The following is a 25,030-nucleotide window of genomic DNA, read 5'->3' on the forward strand; positions in this document are numbered from 1 at the left end:
TGGGTGTGTTTCGTAACAATTGTAAAGTGTTGCGTACAGGGGTAGATAAGAAATTATTATTATTATGATACTCATTAAGTGCTTACTACATACCGAGCTCTGTACTGGGAGCTGGGGTAAACGAATACTGATCGGGTCGGACGACCACCCTGTCCCACATGGGGCTCACGGTCTAAGTAGGAGAGAGTAGGATTTAATCCCCCATTTACACGAGGACGTGACATACGGCATGGTGCAAGGAGGTCGTAGGTCATGCAGAGTGATGGCGGAATATGCTGCACTGCGTGCGACCTCCCTTCACGACGCTGGGTCTCTCCGGTCAGAGATCCGGCAGAAATGGAAGGGAGGCCGCCGCTTCCGGCGGGGGCCCAGCCTGGCAGCCGTCGAACAGACACCTGTGTCTGCAGATGTAGCACCGTGTGTCGTGAGGGCGCTAGACACGCAGTCCTGCATGGTTGTATCTAATGTAGCGTGGTTCGATGGCCACACTCTGGATTGCCTCCCTTCTCCGGTCAGGATTTAACTTATGGTGGATGGGAGCTGCCACTGCCTCAGTTTTAAGTGTGGGCCCTGCCTGGTATGAGAATGAAGGAATACCTGAGCCCCCAGTGACATCTGGAGCACAGTGATGGTGCCACATTTAGTGTCGAGACCTGGTGTCCCTGAATGCCTACTTCTGTGAGAGCTGCAGGAAAGGTGATGTGGAGTTGGGAGCCACCTTAGTTTTCCACTGGGCCCTGCCCGATAGGTTGTGAGAGGGCGTTTCAGGATCCCAGCTGACCTATGGCACGGTGTGAACAGGTTACATGTGGTACAGCATGATAGTGGAATATGCTGCATCACGTGTAACCTCCCCACACTGCACTGTGTCTCTCTGTCTGAAGATTAAGACGAGATGGTATGGCCGCCTCAGTTTCTGGAGCAGGCAGAGCTTTGCAGAAAGTTAAGGGCAGCCCGAGCCCTCAGGTGGCGTACTACGCGGTGTGAGGGCATCACACACAGTCCTGTGCGGTTGTGTCAAATGCAGGGCAGCATTCCAGGGCCCTGCCCATCCCCTTCCAGAGCTGCAACACTCATGTTACAGAGTTGCCGGCACCCTCAGTTTCCCTCACGCATCTAGCCTCGTACTCGATGTAGGAGGAGATGTGATTGCCGGTAACATACCGCGCATCATCTTAGTGTCACATGCAGTGCTGTGTGATGGTGTCATGTGCCACCTGGCGTGCTGACATCTTGAGCCGTCGTGGCATTTCTTTGGCAAGAGCTCTTGCAAAGAGAGGATGCCTTGTGAGAGACATCGGTTCTCTGCATGGCTTCAGCCCCGGACACGGATGAAGGGACATCCAGGGCCCCAGGTGACATACAGCATGGTGTGAGGTGGCCGTACCTCATGCAGAGTGATGGCGGAATATGCTGCATAGTGTGCGGCCTCCCCACACAGTGCTGGGTCTCTCTGGTCGGAAATACGGTCTTAAACACCTCCAATTGTTGCCTATCAACCTCCGCTCAAAACAAAAACTCCTCACTCTAGGCTTCAAGGCTCTCTATCACCTTGCCCCTTCCTACCTCTCCTCCCTTCTCTCTTTCTACTGCCCACCCCGCACGCTCCGCTCCTCTGCCGCCCACCTCCTCACTGTCCCTCGGTCTCGCCTATCCCGTCGACCCCTGGGCCACGTCCTCCCGTGGTCCTGGAATGCCCTCCCTCCTCACCTCTGACAATCTAATTCTCTTCCCCTCTTCAAATCCCTACTTAAAGCTCACCTCCTCCAAGAGGCCTTCCCAGACTGAGCTCCCCCCTTTTTCCCCTCTGCTCCCTCTACCCGCCCCCTTCACCTCTCCGCAGCTAAACCCTCTTCTCCCCCCTTTCCCTCTCCTCCTACCCCTCTCCCGTCCCACCCCCTCAGCACTGTACTCGTCCGCTCCACTGTATATATCTTCATCACCCTATTTATTTTGTTTAATGAGATGTACATCACCCTGATTCTATTTAGTTGCCATTGTTTTTATGAGGTGTTCTTCCCCTTGACTCTATTTATTGCCATTGTTCTTGTCTGCCTGTCTCCCCCGATTAGACTGTAAGCCCATCAAAGGGCAGGGACTGTCTCTATCTGTTGCCGATTTGTACATTCCAAGCGCTTAGTACAGTGCTCTGCACATAGTAAGCACTCAATAAATACTATTGAATGAATGAATGAATACGGCAGAGTTGGGCGGGAGACCTCCATTTCCTGCATAGGTCCAGCCAAGCAAAATTGAATGGACACCAGTGCCTACGGGTGTCTTAACCCCGTGTGTTGGAGTGCCGTGCATCGTCGTGCACAGTCGCGTCTAATGTAGCACGGTTCGACGGTCACAGCCTAGAGCGCCGCCCCTCCCGGGCCAGGGTGTCCCACAGGTGGTTGGGAGCAGTGGCTGTCTCAGTGTTAGGTGTGTACCCGCCCCGGTAGGAGGATGGAGGATGGCCGACCCCCAAGTGATATGCTTGGGAAAAATGGGGGTGTCACGCATGCTGCAGGTGGATGTTACCTTGTGCCACCTCATTCCATGATGTCATCACTCAGTATCGTACGGGTCCTTCGCGAGCCATGGGAAAGATGGAATGGTGATGCTGGCTGCCTCGATCTCCTCATGGGCCCCGCCGGGTAATTGAACAACTGAAGCTGCGGCCCTCGGGTGATCCGGGCATGGCGTGATGGGGTCCCATGCCGGTCAGTGGGGGGCACGGTGAGACGTGCTGTCTGCAGCGTGACTTCATGACACAGCACTGTGACTTTCCGGCCAGAGGTCCAGCAGAGACGGGAGGGTCGGCCTGATATTTCTGCGTGAGGCCGGGCTTGCTGCCGGAGTAATGGACGCCCGAGCCCCAAGGGGCCAGTGACGTAGAATGACGATGCCCCAAGTGGTGTGCTGCATGTTGGAGTCATACATGGCATGGACAGTGCGTGGCTCAGTGGAAAGAGCATGGGCTTTGGAGTCAGGGCTCATGAGTTCGAATCCCAGCTCTGCCACTTGTCAGCTGTGTGACTGTGGGCAAGTCACTTAACTTCTCTGTGCCTCAGTTCCCTCATCTCTAAAATGGGGATTAAGACTGTGAGCCCCATGTGGGACAACCTAATTCCCCTATGTCTACCCCAGTGCTTAGAACAGTGCTCGGCACATAGTAAGCGCTTAACAAATACCAACATCGATTAGACTGTAAGCCCGTCAAATGGCAGGGACTGTCTCTATCTGTTGCCGACTTGTTCATCCCAAGCGCTTAGTACAGTGCTCTGCACATAGTAAGCGCTCAATAAATACTATTGAATGAATGACAGTGATTTTAGGCAGCCTCAATTTTTCACTTGTGTCTAGCATGGGATACGAATTAACGGGTGCTCACATTTCAGGTGACATGTAGTGCGGCACGATGATGTCATGTGCAGTGCTGTGTGATGACGTCACCGGCTGTCTGCTGTGTTTACATCTTGACCCATCGTGCCGTTTCTTTGGCAAGCGCTCTTGCGAAGAGATGCCATTATGAGTGAAATCGGTTCCCAGACACGAGCGAAGGGTCCTCTAGCGTCCCAGGTGACTCACGATACGGTGTGAGGAGGCCGTACGTTTGCAGAGCAATGGCAGAATATGCTGCATAGCTTGCGACCCCACTACACGGCGCTGGGTCTTTCCAGCCAGCGGTATGGCCGAAATGGGAGGACGGCCATCGCTTCTTGCAGGGACCCAATCTGGAAGCCATTGAAAAGACTCGTGCCCACAGATGTAACACAGTGTGTTGTGAGGGTGCTACACACATTCCTGCATGGATCTGTCAGATGCAGAAGGGTTCGATGGCCACATTCTAGAACAGCCCCCCCTCCCTGTCCAGGGCTGCCTCACTGAAGGAGGGGAGCTGCGGCTGCCTCGGTTTTACACATGGGCCTGGCTTGGCGTGAGAATGAAGGGATGCCCGAGCCCCAGGTGCTATGTGCCACATTTAGCGCTGAGGGATGATGTCGTCCAATGCCTGCATTTGCAAGAGCTGCAGGAAAGATGGAATGGAGTTGGGAACTGCCTTAGTTTTCCACATGGCCCCTGCCCGACAGATGGAGGGTGTTCTAGGATTTCAGCTGACCTACCGCACGGTGTGAGGTGGTCACATGAGTTGCAGTAGGGTAGTGGAACGCACTGCATCCCATGTGACCGCCCTACACAGTGCCGTGTCTTTCCATCAGGAGATTGGGAAGAGATGATATGGCCGTCTCAGTTTCCAGCACAGGCCAAGACTGGCAGCAAGGTAACAAGCCCGAGTCCACAGGCGGTGTACTGTATGGTGCCAGGGTGCCAAACACAGTCCTGCAGAGTTGTGTCAGAAGCAGCAGGGTGAGGAGACAGGAGGGTCACCTGAGATTCTGGCGCAGGGCCAGTCTAGCAGCCATAGTAACAGATGACCAGGCTGCATGGGGCCAACGGCGCAGTGTGAGGATGCCACATACGGTGCTGTGTGTTGGGGTTATGTGCAGTGTGGATTTCTGGCCGCATTCCGTTGTGCTGCCCATCCCCATCCAGAGCTGCAGCACTGATGTTACAAGAGTTGTCGGCAGCCAGAGTTTCCCCCGCGTGTCCATCCTCGTACCTGCATCAAGAGGAAGTGTGATTGCCGGCGGCATACCACACATCATCTTGGTGTCACACGCAGTGCTTTGTGTTGGGGTCGTGTGCTGCCCGTTGTGCTGACATGCTGTCCCATCAGACCATTTCTTTGGTAAGAGCCCTAGCCGAGAGAAAATGCCACTGTGAGCAGCATCGGTACTCCTCCCGGGTCCTGCCCGGTCACGAATAAAGGAACACACAGGTGACGTACGGCACGGTGTGAGGAGGTCGTATGTCATGCAGAGTGATGGCAGAATATACTGCACTGTGAGCGACCTCCTTACACAGCACTGGGTCTCTCCAGCCAGAGATCTGGCAGAGATGGGAGGGAGGCCATCGCTTGCTGCAGGGGCCCAGCCTGGCAGCCATCGAGCAGACACCTGGGTCCGCAGGTGTAACACAATGTGTTGTGAGGGCGCCACCCACGGTCCTGCGTGGTTGTGTCTAATTTTGCATGGTTCGATGGCCACAATCTGTATCGACACCCTTCCTCGCTCAGGACTTACTCATTGATGGATGGGAGCTGCAGCTGCCCCAGTTTTACCTGTTGGCCTGGCCTGGCATGAGAATGAAGGGAGGCCCGAGTCCCAGGTGATGTGTGGGGAACAGTGATGGTGCCACATTTAGTTCTGAGAGATGGTGTTGTTGAATGCCTGGATTTGTAAGAGCTGCAGGAAAGATGGAATGGAGTTTGGAGCTGCCTTAGTTTTCTGTGTGGGCGCGGCCCGATAGATGGAGGGAGGGAGTTCCACAGATTCCATCTGACTTACAGCACGGTGTGAACAGGTTAAATGTGGTGCAGTGTGGTAGTGGAAAACGCTGCATCACGTGTGACCTCCCCACACCGCGCCGTGTCTCTCCGTCTGGAGATTGGGCAGAGACTGTACGGCTGCCTCAGTTTCTGGCGCAGGCCAAGCCTGGCGGTAGGTTATTGGACGCTTGGGCCACCACGTCGCATACCATGTTGTGTGTGTGTGCCACACGCAGTCCTCAAAGTTTTGTCACGTGCAGCATGGTTTTATGTCCCCCTCTCGCAAGGCTGCCCATATCTGGCCAGAGCTGCGGCATCTAGAGGAGGGAGTTGGCGGGCAGCCTCAGTTTTCTGCATGTGATCTCCCGATGGTCCCACCGTCTCACTCTGGCTTGAGATATAGCAGATATGGGAGGGTTGCATTAGTTTCATGGGCCTAGTCTGGCAAGCGATGAACAGACACCCGGGCCCACAGGGTCATACCCTGTAGTGTAAGGTTACCACATGCAGTCTTGGGAAGTAGTGTGAAATGCAGCGTGGTTCGATGGTCACATTCTACAGTGCCACGTCTCTCTGCCCAGGATTGACGAAGCTGCGGCCGCCTCAGGTTGAGAGGTCGGCACGGCCCAGTGTGTGAATAAAGCGATGCGGGAGCCGCAGTGATATCTGGGGCACGGCGATGGTGTCACATTGGGTGCCGAGAGATGACATTGTTGAATGCCTGCGTTTCTAAGAGCTGCGGGAAAGGTGGAATGGAGATGGAAGCTGCCTTCATTTTCCATGTGGGCCCCGTCAGATAGACGGAGGGAGTTCTCGGGTTCCAACTGATCTACCGCACGGTGTGAGGTGGTCACTTGAGTTGCAGTGGGGTAGTGGAACACGCTGCATCCCATGTGACCGCCCTACACAGTGCCATGTCATGCAGAGTGATGGCAGAATATGCTACGTTGCATGCGACCTCCCTTCGTGGCGTTGGGTCTTGGATCTCTCCGGACAGAGATACGGCATCGATGGGATGGAGGCCACTGCTTTCTGCAGGGGCCCAGCCTGGCAGGCATTAATCAGACACCTGGGTCTTTGAGGAGATGGGAGGGCTGCCTGAGACGGCTGTACGGGGCTAGCCTAGTAGTCATCGTAATGGATGCCCCCGCCCCAGGGGGCCAACGAGACAGTGTGAGGATGCCCCATGCGGTTCCGTGTATCAGGGTCATGGGCAGCGTGGATTCCCGGCCACATTTCAGCACGCCGCCCATCCCCATCCAGAGCTGCATCACTGATGATACAGATTTGCAGGCCTCCTCAGTTTCCCTCACGATGCTAGAGGAGGTGTGATTGCCGGCGGCGTACCGCGCATCGTCTTGGTGTCATATGCAGTGCCATGCGATGGTGTCATATGCCGCCTGGCGTACTGATGTCTTGACCCATCGTGGCATTTCTTTGGCGAGGATTCCATTCTGAGTGGCATCAGTTCTCTGTATGGCTCCTGACCCGGACGTGAGTGAAGGGACACCCGGGGCCCCAGGTGACCTACGGCACGGTGTGAGGGGGCCGTACCTCATGCAGAGTGTTGGTGGAATTTGTGTGCGGCTGCATAGTGTGCGGCCTCCCCACACAGTGCTGGGTTTTTCTAGCCAGAGATGGTGAACATGGGAGGGAGGCCTCCATTTTCTGCATGGGCCCTGCCTGGCAGCATCGAGCAGATACCTGGGTCTACAGAAGTAGCAGCGTGTGGTGTGAGGGTGCCACACGCAGTCCTGCGTGGATCTGTTTAATGTAGTATGGTGCGACGGCCAAATTCTAGACCGCCACCCCTCCCTGGCCAAGCCTTGAAGCAGAGTGGCTTCGTGGAAAGAGAACCAAGGCTTGGGAGTCAGAGGACGTGGGTTCTAATCCCAGCTCACGAGTTGTCTTCTCTGTGACCTTGGGCAAGCTGCTTAACTTCTCTGTGCTTCAGTTACCTCATCTGTAAAATGGGGATTAATACTGGAAGCCCCACATGGGATGGCCTGATAGACTTGTATCTACCCCATTGCTTAGAACAGTGCTTGGCACATGGTAAGTGCTTTAACAAACACCATGATAACAATAGAAATAACGATCATAAAGGCTGCTGCACAGAAGAAGGGGAGCTGTGCCTGCCTCAGTTTTTCACTTGAGCTTGGCCTGGTGTGAGAATTTAGGGATGCCCGAGCCCCGGGTGATATCCGGGGCGCAGGGATGTTGCCACATTTAGTGCTGAGGGATGGTGTCGTTGAATGCCTGCATTTGTGAGAGCTGCAGGAAAGATGAGCTGCCTTAATTTTCCATGTGGGCCCTGCCCAATAGTTAGAGGGAGGGAGTTCTAGGATTCCGGCTGACCTATGGCACGGTGTGAGCTGGTCGCATGTGGTCCAGTGTGATAGTGCATCACATCGCATCACGTGTGACCTTGCTACACTGCACAGTGTCTCTTCATCTGGAGATTAGGCAAAGAGGGTATGGCCGCCTCAGGTTCTGGCGCAGGTCAAGCCTGGCAGCAAGGTAGCGGAAGCCCAAGTCTACAGGCAGGGTACTATGTAGTGTGAGGTTGTGACTCACAGTCCCGAGTGGTTGTGTCAATCGCAGCATGATGAGGAAATGGGAGGGCCGCCTGAGATTCCTGCTCAGGGCCAGTCTAACAGTCATAGTAACAGAGGATTTCAGCTGACCTGGCGCACGGTGTGAGCTGGTCACATGAGGTGCAGTGTGATAGTGGAAGACACTGCATACCATGTGATCTCGCTACACGGTGCAGTGTCCCTCCGCCCGGAGATTGGGCAGAGAAGGTATGGCCGCCTCAGTTTCCAGCTCAGGCCCAGACTGGAAGCAAATTAATGGAAGCCCGGGTCCACAGATGGTGAGAGGGAATGATACCCAGTCCTGTACGGTTGTGTCAAATGCAGCATGGTGTGGAGACGGGAGGGCTGCTTGAGATTCCTGCTCCGGGCCGGTCCGACAGCCATAGTAACAGATGCTCAGTCCCCAGGGGTCCAACGACAGAGGGTGGGAAGTTGGATGGGAGCTGCGGTTGCTTCAGGTTTACAGGTGGGCCTGGCGTGGTGTGAAAATGAAGGGATGCCGGACCCGCGGGTGATATCTGGGACAGTCACGGTGCCACGTTTGGTGCTGAGGGATGGTGTCGTTGAATGCCTGCATTTGTGAGAGCTGCAGGAGAGATGGAGTGGAGTTGTGAGTTGCCTTAGTTTTCCACGTGAGCCCCGCCCGGTAGATGGTGGGAGTTCTAGGATTCCGGCCGACCTACCGCACAGTGTGAGCTCTTCACGTAAGGTGCAGTGTGAGAGTGGAACACACTTCATCGCGTGTGACCTCCCTACACAGCACAATATCTCCCCGTCTGGAGATTGGACAGAGAGGGTATGGCCACCTCTGTTTCCGGCACTTCCCTGGTGAGAGCTCTCACAAAGTCCTCTATATGGCTCCTGCTCCCAGCCGTGAGTCAAAGGCCGTCCAGGGCCCCAGGTGACATACGGCACGGTGTGAGGAGGCCGTATCTCCTGCGGAGTGATGGTGGAATCTGCCGCGAAGTGTACGACCTCCCCTCACAGCGCTAGCTCCTGCCATCCAGAGAAAAGACGGAGATGGGAGGGAAGCCGCCGCTTGCCGCAGGGTCCCAGCCTTTTAGCCATCGAGCGGACATCAGGGTCTGCAGAGGTATCACCGTGTGTTGTGAGGGTGCTACACACAGTCCTGCATGGTTGGGTCTAATGCTGCATGGTTCGATGGCCCCAATCTGCATCGACACCCTTCCCCAGTCAGGATTTACTCATTGATTAATGGGAGCTGCCGCTGCCTCAATTTTACACATAGACACGACCTGGCCTGAGAATGGAGGCCCGAGCCCCGGGTGATGTCCGGGGCACAGTGACACTGCCACATTTAGCGCTGAGGGTTGGTGACAGAGAGTGGCTGCATTTGTGAGAGCTACAGGAAAGATGGAATGGAGTTTGGAGCTGCCTTAGTCTTCCATGTGGGCCTGGCCCGATAGGTGGAGGGAGTTGGTTCCGGGATCCCGGCTGACCTACGGCATGGTGTGAACAGGTTACTTGTGGTGCAGTGTGGTAGTGGAAAAAGCTGCATTACGTGTGACCTGCCCACACCATGCCGTGTCTCTCCGCCTGGAGATTGGGCAGAGACTGTACGGCTGCCTCAGTTTCTGGTGCAGGCCAAGCCCGGCGGTAGGTTATCGGACGCTCAAGCCGACATGTAGAGTACCACGTTGTGTGAGTGTGCCACACGCAGTCCACGTAGTTGTGTCGAATGCAGCTTGGTTTGATGTCCCCCTCTTGGAAGGCCGTCCATCCCCGGCCAGAGCTGCGGCATCGAGAGGAGGGAGTTGGCGGGCAGCCTCAGCTTTCCGCATGTGATCTCCCGACGGTCCCGCCGTCTCACTCTGGCCTGAGATATGGCAGATGTGAGAGGGATGCATTAGTTTCACAGACCTAACCTGGCAAGTGATGAACAGACACCCGGGCCCACAGGGTCTTACCCTGTAGTGTAAGGTTACCCCATGCAGTTTTGTGCAATAGTGTGAAATTCAGCGAGGTTCGATGGCCACATTCTACAGTGCCACCTCTCTCTGCCCAGGACTGATGAAGCTGACGCCGCCTCAGGTTGAGAGGTCGGCACGTCCCGGTGTGCGAATGAAGCGATGCCAGAGCCGCGGGTGATATCTGGGGAACGGCAATGGTGTCACGTTGGGTGTCGAGAGATGCCGTTGTTGAATGCCTGCGTTTCTGAGAGCTGTGGGAAAGGTGGAATGGAGATGGAAGCTGCCTTCGTTTTCCATGTGGGCCCCGCCCATTAGACGGAGGGAGTTCTTGGGTTCCAGCTGATCTACCTCACGGTGTGAGGTGGTCGCTTGAGTTGCAGTGGGGTAGTGGAACACACTGCATCCCATGTGACCACCCTACACAGTGCCGGGCATCTCTGTCAGGAGTTTGGGAAGGGACGGTATGGCCTCTTCAGTTTGCAGAGCGGGCCAAGACTTGCAGCGTGTCCAGGGAAGCCCGAGCTGTCAGGTGGCGTGCTATGTGGTGTGAGTGTGCCACACATGGTCTTGTGGGGTTGTGTCATAGGCAACATGGTGAGGAGATGGGAGGGCTGCCTGAGATGGCTGCATGGGGCTAGCCTAGTATTCATCGTAATGGAATCCCCGCGCCCCAGGGGGCCAACGAGACAGTGTGAGGATGCCTTATGCGGTGCCGTGTACTGGGGTCATGGGCAGCATGGATTCCCGGCCACATTTCAGCACGCCGCCCATCCCCATCCAGAGCTGCATCACTGATGATACAGATTTGCAGGCCTCCTCAGTTTCCCTCACGATGCTAGAGGAGGTGTGATTGCCGGCGGCGTACCGCGCATCGTCTTGGTGTCGTATGCAGTGCCGTATGATGGTGTCATATGCCGCCTGGCGTGCTGATGTCTTGAGCCATCGTGGCATTTCTTTGGTGAGGATTCCGTTCTGAGTGGCATCAGTTCTCCGTATGGCTCCTGACCCGGACGTGAGTGAAGGGACACCCGGGGGCCCAGGTGACCTACGGCACGGTGTGAGGGGGCCGTACCTCATGCAGAGTGTTGGTGGAATTTCCTGCATAGTGTGCGGCCTCCCCACACAGCGCTGGGTTTTTCTAGCCAGAAATGGTGAATATGGGAGGGAGGCCTCCATTTCCTGCATGGGCCCTACCTGGCAGCATCGAGCAGATACCTGGGTCCACAGGAGTAGCAGCGTGTGGCGTGAGGGTGTCACACGCAGTCCTGCGTGGATCTGTTTAATGTAGTATGGTGCGACGGCCAAATTCTAGACCGCCACCCCTCCCTGGCCAAGCCTTGAAGCAGAGTGGCTTCGTGGAAAGAGAACCAAGGCTTGGGAGTCAGAGGACGTGGGTTCTAATCCCAGCTCACGAGTTGTCTTCTCTGTGACCTTGGGCAAGCTGCTTAACTTCTCTGTGCTTCAGTTACCTCATCTGTAAAATGGGGATTAATACTGGAAGCCCCACATGGGACGGCCTGATAGACTTGTATCTACCTCATTGCTTAGAACAGTGCTTGGCACATGGTACGTGCTTTAACAAACACCATGATAACAATAGTAATAACGATCATAAAGGCTGCTGCACAGAAGAAGAGGAGCTGTGCCTGCCTCAGTTTTTCACGTGAGCTTGGCCTGGTGTGAGAATGTAGGGATGCCCGAGCCCCTGGTGATATCCGGAGCACAGTGACGGTGCCACGTATAGCGCTGAGGGATGGTGTCGTTGAATGCCTGTGTTAGGGAGAGCTGCAGGAGAGATGGAGTGGAGTTGTGAGCTGCCTTAGTTTTCCACGTGAGCCCTGCCCGGTAGATGGAGGGAGTTCTAGGATTCCGGCCGACCTACCGCACGGTGTGAGCTATTCATATGAGGTGCAGTGTGAGAGTGGAACACATTTCATCGCGTGTGACCTCCCTACACAGCACAATATCTCCCTGTCTGGAGATCGGACAGAGAGGGTATGGCCGCCTCTGTTTCCGGCACTTCCCTGGTGAGAGCTCTCACAAAGTTCTCTATACGGCTCCTGCTCCCAGCCGTGAGTCAAGGGCCGTCCAGGGCCCCAGGTGACGTACGGCACGGTGTGAGGAGGCCGTATCTCCTGCGGAGTGATGGTGGAATCTGCCGCGAAGTGTACGACCTCCCCTCACAGCGCTGGCTCTTGCCATCCAGAGAAACGTTGGAGATGGGAGGGAGGCCGCCGCTTCCCTCAGTGGCCCAGCCCGGCAGCTACAGGACAGATGTGCCCCCACGTACCTCCGTGTGGTGTGAGGGCGCTACCCACAGTCCTGCTTGGTCGTGTCTAATGTTGCATGGTTCGATGGCCACTTTCTAGACCGTCGCCCCTCCCTGGCCAGGACTGCCGCACTGAAGGAGGGGAGCTTCGGATGCCTGAGTTTTACACGTGAACCTGGCCTGGCGTGTGAATGAAGGGATGCCCGAGCCCTGTGTGATGTCTGGGGCGCGGTGATTGTGCCACATTTAGCGCTGTGGGATGGCGTCATTGAATGCCTGCATTTGTGAGAGCTGCAGAAAAGAGGGAATAGAGTGGGGAGCCACCTTAGTTTTCCACGTGGGCCCTGGCCGCTAGATGGAGGGAGTTCTAGGTTGCAGCTGCCTTAATGCACGGTGTGAGATGGTCACATGAGGTACAGTGTGATGGTGGAACACACTGCATCCCAAGTGATCACCCTACATGGCGCTGTGTCTCTCCGTCAGGATATTGGGCAGAGACGGTATGGCCGCCTCAGTTTCCGGCGCAGGCCCAGACCTGCGGCAGAGTAATGGAAGCCTGAGTCCACAGGTGGTCTACTCTGTGGTGAGAGGGTGTGACACACATTCCTGTGAGTTTGTGTCACATGCAGTGTGGTGAGGAGATGGGAGGGCTGCCTGAGATTCCTGCCCAGTACCAGTCTAGCGGCCATAGTAACAGTTGCCTGGGCCACATGGGGCCAACGACGGAGTGGGAGGATGCCTCATGCAGTGTGCTGTGTGTTGGGTTGGGGCTATGTGCAACGTGGACTGCTGCCCACATTCCAGAGCTATGCCCGTCTCCTTCCAGGGCAGCAGTGCTGATGTTACAGAGTTGCCGGCAGCCTCGGTTTCCCCCGCGCATCCAGCCTCGTACCTGAATCCAAGGGAGGTGTGATTGCCGGCGGGATATCTCACGGCATCCCGGTGTCACATGGAGTGCCACGTGATGGTGTCGTGTGCTGCCCGTTGTGCTGACACTTTGACCCGTCAGACCATTTCTTTGGCGAGAGCCCTGTCCGAGAGAAAATGCCACTGTGAGCGGCACCGGTACTCCTCCCGGGCCCTGCCCCGGTCACGAATAAAGGAACATCCAGGTGACGTACGGCACGGTGTGAGGGGGTCGTACGTCATGCAGAGTGATGGCGGGATATGCTGCACCGTGTGCGACCTCCTTACACAGCGCTGGGTCTCTCCGGCCAGAGATCCGGCAGAGATGGGAGGGAGGCCACCGCTTCCCGCAGGGGCCCAGCCTGGATGCCATCGAGCAGACACCTGGGTCTACAGGTGTAACATTGTGTGTTGTGAGGGCGCTACACACGGTCCTGCGTAGCTGTGTCTAATGCTGCATGGTTCGATGGCCGCAATCTGCATCGACACCTTTCCCCGGTCAGGACTTACTCATTGATGAATGGGAGCTGCCGCTGCTTCAGTTTTACACATGGACACAGCCTGGCCTGAGAATGAAGGGAGGCCCGAGCCCCGGGTGATGTCTGGGGCACAGTGACAGTGCCACATTTAGTGCTGAGGGTTGGTGTCGTAGAGTGGCTGCATTTGTGAGAGCTGCAGGAAAGATGGAATGGGTTTTGAAGCTGCCTTAGTCTTCCGTGTGGGCCCGGCCCGATAGGTGGAGGGTGTTGGTTCCGGGATCCCGGCTGACCTACGGCATGGTGTGAACAGGTTACCTGTGGTGCAGTGTGGTAGTGGAAAACGCTGCATCACGTGTGACCTGCCCACACCGTGCCGTGTCTCTCTGTCTGGAGATTGGGCAGAGACTGTACGGCTGCCTCAGTTTCTGGCGCAGGCCAAGCCCGGCGGTAGGTAATCGGACGCTCAGGCCGACACGTAGCGTACCACGTTGTGTGAGTGTGCCACACGCAGTCTGCATAGTTGTGTCGAATGCAGCTTGGTTTGATGCCCCCCTCTCGGGAAGGCCGCCCATTTCCGGCCAGAGCTGTGGCATCGAGAGGAGGGAGTTGGCGGGCAGCCTCAGTTTTCCACATGTGATCTGCTGACGGTCCTGCCGCCTTACTCTTGACTGAGATATGGCAGATGTGGGAGGGACGCATTAGTTTCACGGGCCTCGCCTGGCAAGCGATGAACAGACACCCGGGCCCACAGGGTCTTACCCTGTAGTGTAAGGTTACCCCATGCAGTTTTGTGCAATAGTGTGAAATTCAGCGAGGTTCGATGGCCACATTCTACATTGCCACGTCTCTCTGCCCAGTACTGACGAAGCTGCGGCCGCCTCAGGTTGAGAGGTCGGCACGGCCCGGTGTGCGAATGAAGCGGTGCGGGAGCCACGGGTGATATCTGGGGCACGGCGATGGTGTCACGTTCGGTGCCGAGAGATGCCGTTGTTGAATGTCTGTGTTTCTGAGAGCTGCGGGAAAGGTGGAATGGAGGTGGAAGCTGCCTTCGTTTTCCACGTGGGCCCCGTCCTATAGACGGAGGGAGTTCTCGGATTCCAGCCGATCTACTGCACGGTGTGAAGTGGTCACTTGAGTTGCAGTGGGGTAGTGGAACATGCTGCATCCCATGTGACTGCTCTACACAGTGCCGTGTCTCTCCGTCAGGAGATTGGGAAGAGACGGTATGGCTTCTTCAGTTTCCAGAGTGGGCCAAGTCTTGCAGCGTGTCCAGGGAACCCCGAGCTGTCAAGTGGCATGCTGCGTGGTGTGAGTGTGCCACACACGGTCTTGTGGGGTTGTGTCATAGGCAGCATGGTGAGGAGATGGGAGGGTTTCCTGGGAAGGCTGCACGGGGCTAGCCTTGTAGTCATCGTAATGGATGCTGTCATCGTAATGGATGCCCCCACCCCAGGTGGCCAACGAGACAGTGTGAGGATGCCTCATGTGGTGCCGTGTATCGGGGTCATGTGCGGCGTGGATTCCCAGCCACATTTCACTGCGTCGCCCATCCCCATCCAGAGCTGCAACACTGATGTTCCAGAGTTGCCGGCGCCCTTTGTTTCCCTCACGTGTCCAGTCTTGTACCCGATGCAAGATGCGGTGAGATTGCCGGCGGCGTACCACGCATCATCTTGGTGTCACATGCAGTGCTGTGTGTTGGTGTCACGTGCTGCCCGTTGCGCTGACCTGCTGACACATCTGACCATTTCTTTGGCGAGAGCTCTGGCCAAGAAAATGTGTCATTGTGAATGGCATCGGTACTCCTTCAGGGCCCTGCCCCGGGCATGGATAATGGAACATCCAGGGCCTCGAGTGACGTACGGCACGGTGTGAGGAAGTCGTACGTCATGTGGAGTGATGGTGGAATATGCTGTGTAGCGTGTGACCCCCTCCCCCCCTTTATGGTGCTGTCTCTCCAGACAGAGATCCGGCAGAGATGGGAGGTAGACTGTCGCTTTCTGCAGGGAACCACCCTGGCAGCCATTGAACCTGTGTCGGCAGGTGTAACGCGGTGTGGCATGAGGGTGCTACACACAGTTCCGCGTGGTTGGGTCTGATGCAGCATGGTTCGATGGCCACAGTCTGGACTGCCACCCTTCCCCAGTCAGGATATCCTTACTGCTGGATGGAAGCTACCTCTACCTCTGTTTTACAAGTGAGCCTGGCCTGGTATGAGAACAAAGGGATGCCCGAGCCCCGTTTTATGTCTGTGGCACAGTGATGGGGCCACGTTCAGTGCTGAGAGATGGTGTCATTGAATGTCTGCATTTGTTAAAGCTCCAGGAAGGATGGAATGGAGTTGGGAGCTGCTTTAGTTTTCCATGTGGGCTCTGCCCGGTAGATGGAGGGAGTTGTAGGATTCCAGCTGATCTACCACATGGTGTGAGGTGGTCACATGAGTTGCAGTGCGATATGGGAATATGCTGCATCCCGTGTGACCTCCCTACACGGTGCTGTGTCTCTCCGTCTGGAGATGAAGCGGAGACTGTATGGCTGCCTCAGTTTGTGATGCAGGCCAAGCCCGGTAGCAGGTTAAAGGACGCCCTAGCCCACACGTGGCATACCATGTTGTGTGAGTGTTCCACGCGCAGTCCCACATAGTTGTGTCAAATGCAGCGTGTTTAGGTGGCCCCCTTCGAGAAGGCTGCCCATCCTTGGCCAGAGGTGCGGCATTGAGAGGAGGGAGTTGGTGGGCAGCCTCCGTTTTGGGCGTGTGACCTCCTGACAGTCCCGCTATCTTACTCTGGCCTGAGATGTGGCAGAGGTGGGATAGGGACTGTGTATAATCTACGTCTACCGTATCCGCTCTGGTGCTGGGTGCGGCTCTTGGCACAGAGTAAGCACTTATTTTTTGCAGTATTTGTTAAGCTCTTACTATGTGTCAAACACTGTTCTGAGTGCTGGGGCAGGGACAAGGAAGGCGCTTACTATGTGCCAGGCCGGGCACTGTACAGCTCTGGGGTGGATACAAACAAAAGAGGTTGGACGCAGTCCCTGTCCCGCATGGGTCTCTCAGTCTCAATCACCACTTTACAGATGAGGGAACCGAGGCACAGTGAAGTAAAGTGACATGCCCAAGGTCACACAGCAGATATGTAGCAGTTCCAGGATTAAAATCCATGACCTTCTGACTCCTAGGCCCGTGGTCTGTACACTGGCCGTGCTACTGGGTGGAGGAGTGACACGAGCAGTTCTCCGAGATTGTGTTAAATACAGCGTGGTTCGATGGGCACAATGTAGAGTCCCGCTCCTCCCCAGCCCAGGGTTGCCTCAGTTTTACGTGTGCTCCCAGTCTCATAGGAGAGTGAAGGGATGCCCAAAACGCAGGTGGTATCCTGGGCACAGTGATGGTGCCACTTTTAGCACCGAGAGATGGTGTCATTGAATGTCTGCATTTGTGAGAGCTCTAGGAAAGATGGAATGGAGTTGCATTCTGCCTTAGTTTTCCATACGGGCCCTGCCCGATAGATGGAGGGAGGGAGTTCCAGCATCCCAGGTGAGGTTCGGCATGATGTGGAGTACACAGGTGGTGTGGTGTGATAGTGGAATGTGCTGCGTCACACGTGACATCCCTACACTGTGCTGGGTCTCTCCGTCCAGAGGTTGGGCAGAGATAGTATGCTGCCTCAGATTCTGGCGGCGCCAGGCCTGTCACCAAGTTAATGGAAACCTGAGGCCACAGGTGGCGTATGACATGGTGTGGGTGCGGCACACGCAGTCCTACGCGAAGGTGTCTAATGTAGCATGGCAAGGAGATGGGAGGGCCGCCTGAGATTCCTGTGCAGGGCAAGTCTAGCAGCCATGGTAACAGATGCTCGAGCCCCAGGGCGCCAACTACATAATGTGAGGATCCCGCATGCAGCTTTGTATGTTGGGCTTATGTGCAGTGTGGACCGCTGGCCACATTCCAGCGCGCTACCTGTCCCCATCCAGAGCTGTAGCTCTGATGTTACAGAGCTGCCGGCAGCCTCGGTTTCCCGCACGTGTCCATGCTCGTACCTGAATCCAGGGGAGGTGTGATTAGTGGCGGCATGCCGCGCATCATCTCGGTGTGACATGCAGTGCTGTGTGCTGTTGTGTGCCTCCTGCTGTGCTGACATCCTGACCCATCAGGGCATTTGTTCAGTGAGAGCTGTCGCAAAGAGAGGATGCCGGAGTGAGCGGCATCAGTTCTCCGTGTGGCTCCTGCCCCGGACACGAACGAAGGGGCATCCAGGTTCCCGAATGACATACGGCACGGTGTGAGGACGTCGTACGTCATGCAGAGTTGATGGCGGATTATGTTGCATTGCGTGCGACGTCCCTACACAGCGCTGGCTCTTTCTGGCCAGAGGTATGGCAGAGATGGGAGGGAGGCCTCTATTTCCTGCATGGGCCTGGCCTAGCACCCATCGAACAGACAGCTGCCCCCCCAGGTGTAACACCACGTGGTGTGAGGGTGCCACACTCAATAGTGTGTGGCCCTGTCTAATACATCATGGCTCAATGGCCCCGGTCTTGATTGCCAGCCTTCCTCAGCCAGGGCTACCGCACTGAAGGAGGGGAGCTGCGGCTACCTCGGGTTTACATGTGCGCCTGGTGTGGTGGGAGAACGAAGGGATGCCCGAGCCCCGGGTGATATCCTGGGCAGAGTGATGGTGTCACGCACAGTGCCGGGAGGTGGCATCAGGTGCTAACTCGTTTCCTGATATCATCACCCAGCATCGCGCATGTCCATCAAGCACCTTGGGAAAGATGGAATAGTGATATCGGCTGCTTCGGTCTTCTCACCGGCCCCGCCAGGCGATTGAATGACGGAAGTTGCACGGCCTTCAGCTGATCCATGGCTCCATGCGATGGGGTCTCACGCTGGGTGGTGGGATGGTGAGATGTGCTGTCCTCAGTGTGACTTGGTCGTACACCTTGTGACTCGGTGTCATCTTTGACTTGGCTCTCTCATTCACCCCACACATCCAGTCCGTCACCAAAACCTGCTGGTCTCACCTTTATAATATCACCAAGATCTGCCCTGTCCTCCCACCCAAATGGCTATTTTACCGTTACAGGCTCTTGTAATAGCCCGGCTGGATTATTGTGTCAGCCTTCTCTCTGATCTCCCTTCCTTCTGTCTCTCCCCGCTCCAGTCTATTCTTCATTCCACTGCCCGGCTCATCTTCCTGCAGAAACTCTCTGGGCATGTCACTCCCCTTCTTAAAAACCTCCAGTGGTTGCCTATCAACCTCCGCACGAAACAAAAACTTCTCACTCTAGGCTTCAAGGCTCTCCATCACCTTGCCTGCTCCTACCTCTCCTCCCTTCTCTCTTTCTACAGCCCACCCTGCACGCTCTGCTCCTCTGCCGCCCACCTACTCACCATCCCCCATTCTCGCCTACCCCGCCGGCGACCCCCAGGCCGCGTCCTCCTGCTGTCCTGGAATGCCCTCCCTCCTCATCTCCACCAAACTAACTCTCTTCCCCTCTTCAAAGCCCTACTGAGAGGTCACCTCCTCCAAGAGGCCTTCCCAGACTGAGCTTCCCCTTTTCCCTCTGCTCCCTCTGCTGCCTCTCTACCCCCTGCTTCACCTCCTCTCAGCTAAGCTCCCTTTTCCCCACCTTTCCCTCTGCTCCTCTCCCTCTGCCTTCCCCTCCCCTCAGCACTGTGCTCATCCGCTCAATTGTATATATTTTTTATTACCCTATTTTGTTAATGAGATGTACATCACCTTGATTATATTTATTTCTGTTGTTTTAATGAGATGTACATCCCCTTGTTTCTATTTATTGCTATTGTTTTGGTCTGTCTGTCTCCCCTGATTAGACTGTAAGCCCGTCACTGGGCAGGGACTGACTCTATCTGTTGCCGATTTGTACATTCCAAGTGCTTAGTACAGTGCTCTGCACATAGTAAGTGCTCAATAAATACTATTGAATGAATGAATGAATGCAACGTGGACTGCTCCCCACATTCCAGAGCTGTGGCCTTCCCCATCCAGAGCTGCAGCGCTGATGCTACAGAGTTGCCGGCAGCCTCGGTTTCCCCCACGCGTCCAGCCTCGTACCCGCATCAAGGGGAGGTGCAATTGCTGGCAGGATATCTCACGGCATCACAGTTTCACATGCAGTGCCGCATGATGGTGTCGTGTGCTGCCCGTTGTGCTGACACGCTGACCCGTCAGACCATTTCTTTGGCGAGACCCCTGGCCGAGAGAAAATGCCACTATGAGCGGCACCGGTACTCCTCCTGTGCCCTGCCCCGGTCACGAATGAAGGAACATCCAGGTGACGTACGGCACGGTGCGAGGGGGTCGTACGTCATGCAGAGTGATGGCGGAATATGCTGCATGCGTGCGACCTCCTTACACAGCACTGGGTGTCTCCGGCCAGAGATCCGGCAGAGATGGGAGGGAGGCTACTGCTTCCCGCAGGGGCCCAGCCTGGATGCCATCGAGCAGACACCTGAGTCCACAGGTGTAACACCGTGTGTTGTGAGGGCGCCACCCACGGTCCTGCGTGGCTGTGTCTAATGCTGCATGGTTCTATGGCCACAATCTGCATCGACACCCTTACCTGGTCAGGACATACTCACTGATGGATGGGAACTGCCTTTGCCTCAGTTTTATGCATGTACACGGCCTGGTATTAGAATGAAGGGAGGCCCGAGCCCCGGGTGATGTCCGGGGCACAGTGACAGTGCCACATTTAGTGCTGAGGGTTGGTGTCATAGAGTGGCTGCATTTGTGAGAGCTGCAGGAAAGATGGAATGGGTTTTGAAGCTGCCTTAGTCTTCCGTGTGGGCCCGGCCCGATAGGTGGAGGGAGTTGGTTCCGGGATCCCGGCTGACCTACGGCATGGTATGAACAGGTTACCTGTGGTGCAGTGTGGTAGTGGAAAACGCTGCATCACGTGTGACCTGCCCACACCGTGCCGTGTCTCTCTGTCTGGAGATTGGGCAGAGACTGTACGGCTGCCTCAGTTTCTGGCGCAGGCCAAGCCCGGCGGTAGGTAATCGGACGCTCAGGCCGACACGTAGCGTACCACGTTGTGTGAGTGTGCCACACGCAGTCTGCATAGTTGTGTCGAATGCAGCTTGGTTTGATGCCCCCCTCTTGGGAAGGCCGCCCATTTCCGGCCAGAGCTGCGGCATCGAGAGGAGGGAGTTGGCGGGCAGCCTCAGTTTTCCACATGTGATCTGCTGACGGTCCTGCCGCCTTACTCTCGACTGAGATATGGCAGATGTGGGAGGGACGCATTAGTTTCACGGGCCTCGCCTGGCAAGCGATGAACAGACACCCGGGCCCACAGGGTCTTACCCTGTAGTGTAAGGTTACCCCATGCAGTTTTGTGCAATAGTGTGAAATGCAGCGTGGTTCGATGGCCACATTCTACATTGCCACGTCTCTCTGCCCAGTACTGACGAAGCTGCGGCCGCCTCAGGTTGAGGTGGGCACGGCTCGGTGTGCGAATGAAGCGATGCCGGAGCCACGGGTGATATCTGGGGCACGGCGATGGTGTCACGTTCGGTGCCGAGAGATGCCGTTGTTGAATGTCTGCGTTTCTGAGAGCTGCGGGAAAGGTGGAATGGAGGTGGAAGCTGCCTTCGTTTTCCACGTGGGCCCCGTCCTATAGACGGAGGGAGTTCTCGGATTCCAGCCGATCTACCGCAGGGTGTGAAGTGGTCACTTGAGTTGCAGTGGGGTAGTGGAACACGCTGTATCCCATGTGACCGCTCTACACAGTGCCGTGTCTCTCCGTCAGGAGATTGGGAAGAGACGGTATGGTCTCTTCAGTTTCCAGAGTGGGCCAAGTCTTCCAGCGTGTCAAGGGAACCCTGAGCTGTCAGCTGGCGTGCTGCGTGGTGTGAGTGTGCCACACACGGTCTTGTGGGGTTGTGTCATAGGCAATACGGTGAGGAGATGGGAGGGCTTCCTGAGAAGGCTGCACGGGGCTAGCCTTGTAGTCATTGTAATGGATGCCCCCACCCCAGGTGGCCAACGAGACAGTGTGAGGATGCCCCATGTGGTGCCCTGTATTGGGGTCATGTGCAGTGTGGATTCCCAGCCACATTTCAGTGCGCCGCCCATCCCCATCCAGAGCTGCAACACTGATGATATAGATTTGCAGGCCTCCTCAGTTGCCCTCCCGCGTCTAGCCTCGTACCTGAAGCTAGAGGAGGTGTGATTGCCGGCGGCATACCGCGCATCGTCTTGGTGTTGTAGGCAGTGCCGTGCGATGGTTTCATGTACTGCCTGGTGGGTTGATGATTGTTTGATGGGAGCTGCCGCTGCCTCAGTTTTACGAGTGGACATGCCTGAACACGGCCTGGCATGAGAATGAAGGGAGGCCCGAGCCCCAGGTGATGTCCAGGGCACAATGACGGTGCCACATTTAGCGCTGAGGGTTGGTGTCGTAGAGTGGCTGCATTTGTGAGAGCTGCAGGAAAGATGGAATGGAGTTTGGAGCTGCCTTAGTTTTCTTTGTGGGCCCAGCCCGATGGGTGGAGGGAGTTAGTTCCGGGATCCCGGCTGACCTACGGCATGGTGTGAACAGGTTACCTGTGGTGCAGTGTAGTAGTGGAAAAAGCTGCATCATGTGTGACCTGCCCACACCGCGCCGTGTCTCTCCGTCTGGAGATTGGGCAGAGAATGTACGGCTGCCTCAGTTTCTGGCGCAGGCCAAGCCTCGTAGAAGGTTAACAGACTCCCAAGCCAACACGTAGCGTACCACGTTGTGTGAGTGTGCCACGCAGTCCCGTGTAGTTGTATCAAATGCATCACGGTTTGATGGCCCCCTTCTAGATCGCTGCCCATCCTTGGCCAGAGGTACAGCATTGAGAAGAGGGAGTTGGTGGGCAGCCTCGGTTTCCCTCATGTGAGCTCCCATCAGTCTTTCTGTCTTGCTGTGGCCTGAGATATGGCAGAGGTGGGAGGGATGCACAGTTCCTCTCGTGTCCAGCCTTGTACCCGATGGTAGAGGTGCCGGACTTGCCGGCGGCATACCACCCATCGTCTTGGTGTCACAGTCCTCTACTGGTTCTCCTCTTATCTCTCTGGCCGGTCATTCTCGGTCTCCTTTGCAGGCGCCACCTCCCCCTCCCATCCTTTAACTGTTGGAGTTCCTCAGGGGTCAGTTCTTGGCCCTCTTCTGTTCTCCATCTACACTCACTCCCTTGGTGAACTCATTCACTCTCATGGCTTTGGCTACCATCTCTACGCAGATGACACGGAGATCTACATCTCTGCCCTATCCTCTCCCCCTCCCTTCAGGCTCGCATCTTCTCTTGCCTCCAGGATGTCTCCACCTGGATGTCGGCCCGCCACCTAAAACTCAACATGAGCAAGACTGAGCTCCTTATCTTCCCTCCCAAGCCCGGTCCTCTCCCAGACTTCCCTATCACCGTGGATGGTACGAACATCCTTCCCGTCTCTCAGGCCCGCAACCTCGGTGTCATCTTTGACTCGTCTCTCTCGTTCACCCCACACATCCGATCCGTTACCGAGACCTGCTGGTTTCAGCTTTACAGTATCGCCAAGATCCGCCCTTTCCTCTCCACCCAGATGGCTACCTTACTGCTACAGGCTCTCGTAATATCCCGGCTAGACTGCTGTGTCAGCCTTCTCTCTGATCTCCCTTCCTCCTCTCTCGCCCCACTCCAGTCTATTCTTCACTCCGCTGCCCGGCTCATCTGCCTGCAGAAACGTTCTGGGCATGTCACTCCCCTTCTTAAACACCTCCAGTGGTTGCCATCAACCTCCGCTCCAAACAAAAACTCCTCACTCTAGGCTTCAAGGCTCTCCATCACCTTGCCCCTTCCTACCTCTCCTCCCTTCTCTCTTTCTTCCGCCCACTCCGCACGCTCCGCTCCTCTGCTGCCCACCTCCTCACCGTCCCTCAGTCTCGCCTATCCCGCCGTCGACCCCTGGGCCACGTCCTCCCGCAGTCCTAGAATACCCTCCCTCCTCACCTCCGACAATCTAATTCTCTTCCCCTCTTCAAATCCCTACTTAAAGCTCACCTCCTCCAAGAGGCCTTCCCAGACTGAGCTCCCCCCTTTTCCCCTCTGCTCCCTCTACCCCCCCCTTCACCTCTCCGCAGCTAAACCCTCTTCTCCCCCCTTTCCCTCTCTTCCTCCCCCTCTCCCATCCCACCCCCTCAGCACTGTACTCGTCTGCTCAACTGTATATATCTTCATCACCCTATTTATTTTGTTTATTTTGCTTAATGAGATGACATCACCTTGATTCTATTTATTTGCCATTGTTTTTATGAGATGTTCTTCCCCTTAACTCTATTTATTGCCATTGTTCTTGTCTGCCTGTCTCCCCCGATTAGACTGTAAGCCCGTCAAACGGCAGGGTCTGTCTCTATCTGTTGCCGATTTGTACATTCCAAGCGCTTAGTACAGTGCTCTGCACATAGTAAGCACTCAATAAATACTATTGAATGAATGAATGAATACGGCAGAGTTGGGCGGGAGACCTCCATTTCCTGCATAGGTCCAGCCAAGCAAAATTGAACGGACACCAGTGCCTACGGGTGTCTTACCTCCGTGTGTTGGGGTGCCGTGCATCGTCGTGCACGGTCGCGTCTAATGCAGCATGGTTCGACGGTCACAGCCTAGAGCGCCGCCCCTCCCGGGCCAGGGTGTCCCACAGGTGGTTGGGAGCAGTGGCTGTCTCAGTGTTAGGTGTGTACCCGCCCCGGTAGGAGGATGGAGGATGGCCGACCCCCAAGTGATATGCTTGTGAAAAGTGGGGGTGTCACGCACGCTGCAGGTGGATGTTACCTTGTGCCACCTCGTTCCATGATGTCATCACTCAGTATCGCACCGGTCCTTCGGGAGCCACGGGAAAGATGGAGTGGTGATGCCAGCTGCCTCGATCTCCTCACGGGCCCCGCTGGGTAATTGAACAACTGAAGCTGCGGCCCTTGGGTGATGTGGGCATGGCGCGATGGGGTCCCACGCTGGTCGGCGGGGGGACAGAGAGACGTGCTGTCTGCAGTGTGACTTTGCGACACAGCACCCTGACTCTCCGCCCAGAGATAGGGCAGTGGAGAGAGGGCTGCCCGATGTTTCTGCGCGGGGCCAGCCTTGCAGCTGGGGTAACGGACGCCCGAGCCCCAAGGGGCCAAGGACGTAGGATGACAATGCCCCGGATGACGTGCTGCGTGTTGGGGTCATGTGTGGCATGGACAACAAGTATTGGCAGCCTCAGTTTTCTACGTGTGCCCAGCATGGGATGTGAAGTAAATGGAGCTTGCATTTTGGGTTACACAGAGTGCAGTGTGATGATGTCATAATTATAATGTTTGTATTTGTTAAGCACTTACTATGTGTAGAGCACTATTCTAAGTGCTGGGGTAGATACAGGGTAATCAGGTTGTCCCACGTGAGGCTCACAGTTAATCCCCATTTTACAGATGAGGTAACTGAGGCACAGAGAACTGAAGTG

General features: G+C 56.0%; 24 non-coding genes across 24 annotated transcripts; all 24 read left to right on the top strand.

Moving 5' to 3' along the window:
- The first annotated feature begins 234 nt into the window (after nucleotides 1-234).
- Nucleotides 235-298, top strand: MIR1421AM (microRNA mir-1421am). Its single transcript, NR_034940.1, has one exon. It is a non-coding gene; the product is annotated as a microRNA mir-1421am (primary transcript).
- Nucleotides 299-766: 468 nt separating this feature from the next.
- On the top strand, nucleotides 767-879 carry MIR1421AL (microRNA mir-1421al). Its single transcript, NR_034939.1, has one exon. It is a non-coding gene; the product is annotated as a microRNA mir-1421al (primary transcript).
- Nucleotides 880-1,347: 468 nt separating this feature from the next.
- MIR1421U (microRNA mir-1421u) lies at nucleotides 1,348-1,459 on the top strand. Its single transcript, NR_034797.1, has one exon. It is a non-coding gene; the product is annotated as a microRNA mir-1421u (primary transcript).
- A 2,646-nt stretch (nucleotides 1,460-4,105) lies between these two features.
- MIR1421N-2 (microRNA mir-1421n-2) lies at nucleotides 4,106-4,198 on the top strand. Its single transcript, NR_034796.1, has one exon. It is a non-coding gene; the product is annotated as a microRNA mir-1421n-2 (primary transcript).
- A 1,182-nt stretch (nucleotides 4,199-5,380) lies between these two features.
- MIR1421T (microRNA mir-1421t) lies at nucleotides 5,381-5,497 on the top strand. The gene has a single exon (NR_034795.1). It is a non-coding gene; the product is annotated as a microRNA mir-1421t (primary transcript).
- A 704-nt stretch (nucleotides 5,498-6,201) lies between these two features.
- MIR1421S (microRNA mir-1421s) lies at nucleotides 6,202-6,302 on the top strand. The gene has a single exon (NR_034794.1). It is a non-coding gene; the product is annotated as a microRNA mir-1421s (primary transcript).
- Nucleotides 6,303-6,889: 587 nt separating this feature from the next.
- MIR1421P-2 (microRNA mir-1421p-2) lies at nucleotides 6,890-7,013 on the top strand. Its single transcript, NR_034937.1, has one exon. It is a non-coding gene; the product is annotated as a microRNA mir-1421p-2 (primary transcript).
- A 1,054-nt stretch (nucleotides 7,014-8,067) lies between these two features.
- MIR1421AK (microRNA mir-1421ak) lies at nucleotides 8,068-8,149 on the top strand. Its single transcript, NR_034938.1, has one exon. It is a non-coding gene; the product is annotated as a microRNA mir-1421ak (primary transcript).
- A 743-nt stretch (nucleotides 8,150-8,892) lies between these two features.
- Nucleotides 8,893-8,959, top strand: MIR1421I-3 (microRNA mir-1421i-3). Its single transcript, NR_034933.1, has one exon. It is a non-coding gene; the product is annotated as a microRNA mir-1421i-3 (primary transcript).
- A 462-nt stretch (nucleotides 8,960-9,421) lies between these two features.
- MIR1421R (microRNA mir-1421r) lies at nucleotides 9,422-9,540 on the top strand. The gene has a single exon (NR_034793.1). It is a non-coding gene; the product is annotated as a microRNA mir-1421r (primary transcript).
- Nucleotides 9,541-10,238: 698 nt separating this feature from the next.
- MIR1421Q (microRNA mir-1421q) lies at nucleotides 10,239-10,352 on the top strand. The gene has a single exon (NR_034792.1). It is a non-coding gene; the product is annotated as a microRNA mir-1421q (primary transcript).
- Nucleotides 10,353-10,962: 610 nt separating this feature from the next.
- Nucleotides 10,963-11,027, top strand: MIR1421P-1 (microRNA mir-1421p-1). Its single transcript, NR_034791.1, has one exon. It is a non-coding gene; the product is annotated as a microRNA mir-1421p-1 (primary transcript).
- Nucleotides 11,028-12,022: 995 nt separating this feature from the next.
- Nucleotides 12,023-12,089, top strand: MIR1421I-2 (microRNA mir-1421i-2). Its single transcript, NR_034932.1, has one exon. It is a non-coding gene; the product is annotated as a microRNA mir-1421i-2 (primary transcript).
- A 459-nt stretch (nucleotides 12,090-12,548) lies between these two features.
- Nucleotides 12,549-12,644, top strand: MIR1421O (microRNA mir-1421o). The gene has a single exon (NR_034790.1). It is a non-coding gene; the product is annotated as a microRNA mir-1421o (primary transcript).
- Nucleotides 12,645-13,301: 657 nt separating this feature from the next.
- MIR1421G-3 (microRNA mir-1421g-3) lies at nucleotides 13,302-13,369 on the top strand. The gene has a single exon (NR_034931.1). It is a non-coding gene; the product is annotated as a microRNA mir-1421g-3 (primary transcript).
- Nucleotides 13,370-13,835: 466 nt separating this feature from the next.
- MIR1421K-2 (microRNA mir-1421k-2) lies at nucleotides 13,836-13,954 on the top strand. The gene has a single exon (NR_034934.1). It is a non-coding gene; the product is annotated as a microRNA mir-1421k-2 (primary transcript).
- Nucleotides 13,955-14,666: 712 nt separating this feature from the next.
- Nucleotides 14,667-14,753, top strand: MIR1421L-2 (microRNA mir-1421l-2). The gene has a single exon (NR_034936.1). It is a non-coding gene; the product is annotated as a microRNA mir-1421l-2 (primary transcript).
- A 1,207-nt stretch (nucleotides 14,754-15,960) lies between these two features.
- Nucleotides 15,961-16,074, top strand: MIR1421N-1 (microRNA mir-1421n-1). The gene has a single exon (NR_034789.1). It is a non-coding gene; the product is annotated as a microRNA mir-1421n-1 (primary transcript).
- A 1,738-nt stretch (nucleotides 16,075-17,812) lies between these two features.
- MIR1421M (microRNA mir-1421m) lies at nucleotides 17,813-17,933 on the top strand. The gene has a single exon (NR_034788.1). It is a non-coding gene; the product is annotated as a microRNA mir-1421m (primary transcript).
- A 297-nt stretch (nucleotides 17,934-18,230) lies between these two features.
- MIR1419A (microRNA mir-1419a) lies at nucleotides 18,231-18,326 on the top strand. The gene has a single exon (NR_034787.1). It is a non-coding gene; the product is annotated as a microRNA mir-1419a (primary transcript).
- Nucleotides 18,327-19,858: 1,532 nt separating this feature from the next.
- On the top strand, nucleotides 19,859-19,958 carry MIR1421G-2 (microRNA mir-1421g-2). Its single transcript, NR_034930.1, has one exon. It is a non-coding gene; the product is annotated as a microRNA mir-1421g-2 (primary transcript).
- A 450-nt stretch (nucleotides 19,959-20,408) lies between these two features.
- On the top strand, nucleotides 20,409-20,527 carry MIR1421K-3 (microRNA mir-1421k-3). The gene has a single exon (NR_034935.1). It is a non-coding gene; the product is annotated as a microRNA mir-1421k-3 (primary transcript).
- A 705-nt stretch (nucleotides 20,528-21,232) lies between these two features.
- Nucleotides 21,233-21,325, top strand: MIR1421L-1 (microRNA mir-1421l-1). Its single transcript, NR_034786.1, has one exon. It is a non-coding gene; the product is annotated as a microRNA mir-1421l-1 (primary transcript).
- A 769-nt stretch (nucleotides 21,326-22,094) lies between these two features.
- Nucleotides 22,095-22,213, top strand: MIR1421K-1 (microRNA mir-1421k-1). Its single transcript, NR_034785.1, has one exon. It is a non-coding gene; the product is annotated as a microRNA mir-1421k-1 (primary transcript).
- Nucleotides 22,214-25,030: the final 2,817 nt, after the last annotated feature.

Source organism: Ornithorhynchus anatinus, chromosome X1 (genome assembly GCF_004115215.2).
Source record: "Ornithorhynchus anatinus isolate Pmale09 chromosome X1, mOrnAna1.pri.v4, whole genome shotgun sequence".
In the NCBI taxonomy this organism is placed as follows: Eukaryota; Metazoa; Chordata; class Mammalia; order Monotremata; family Ornithorhynchidae; genus Ornithorhynchus; species Ornithorhynchus anatinus.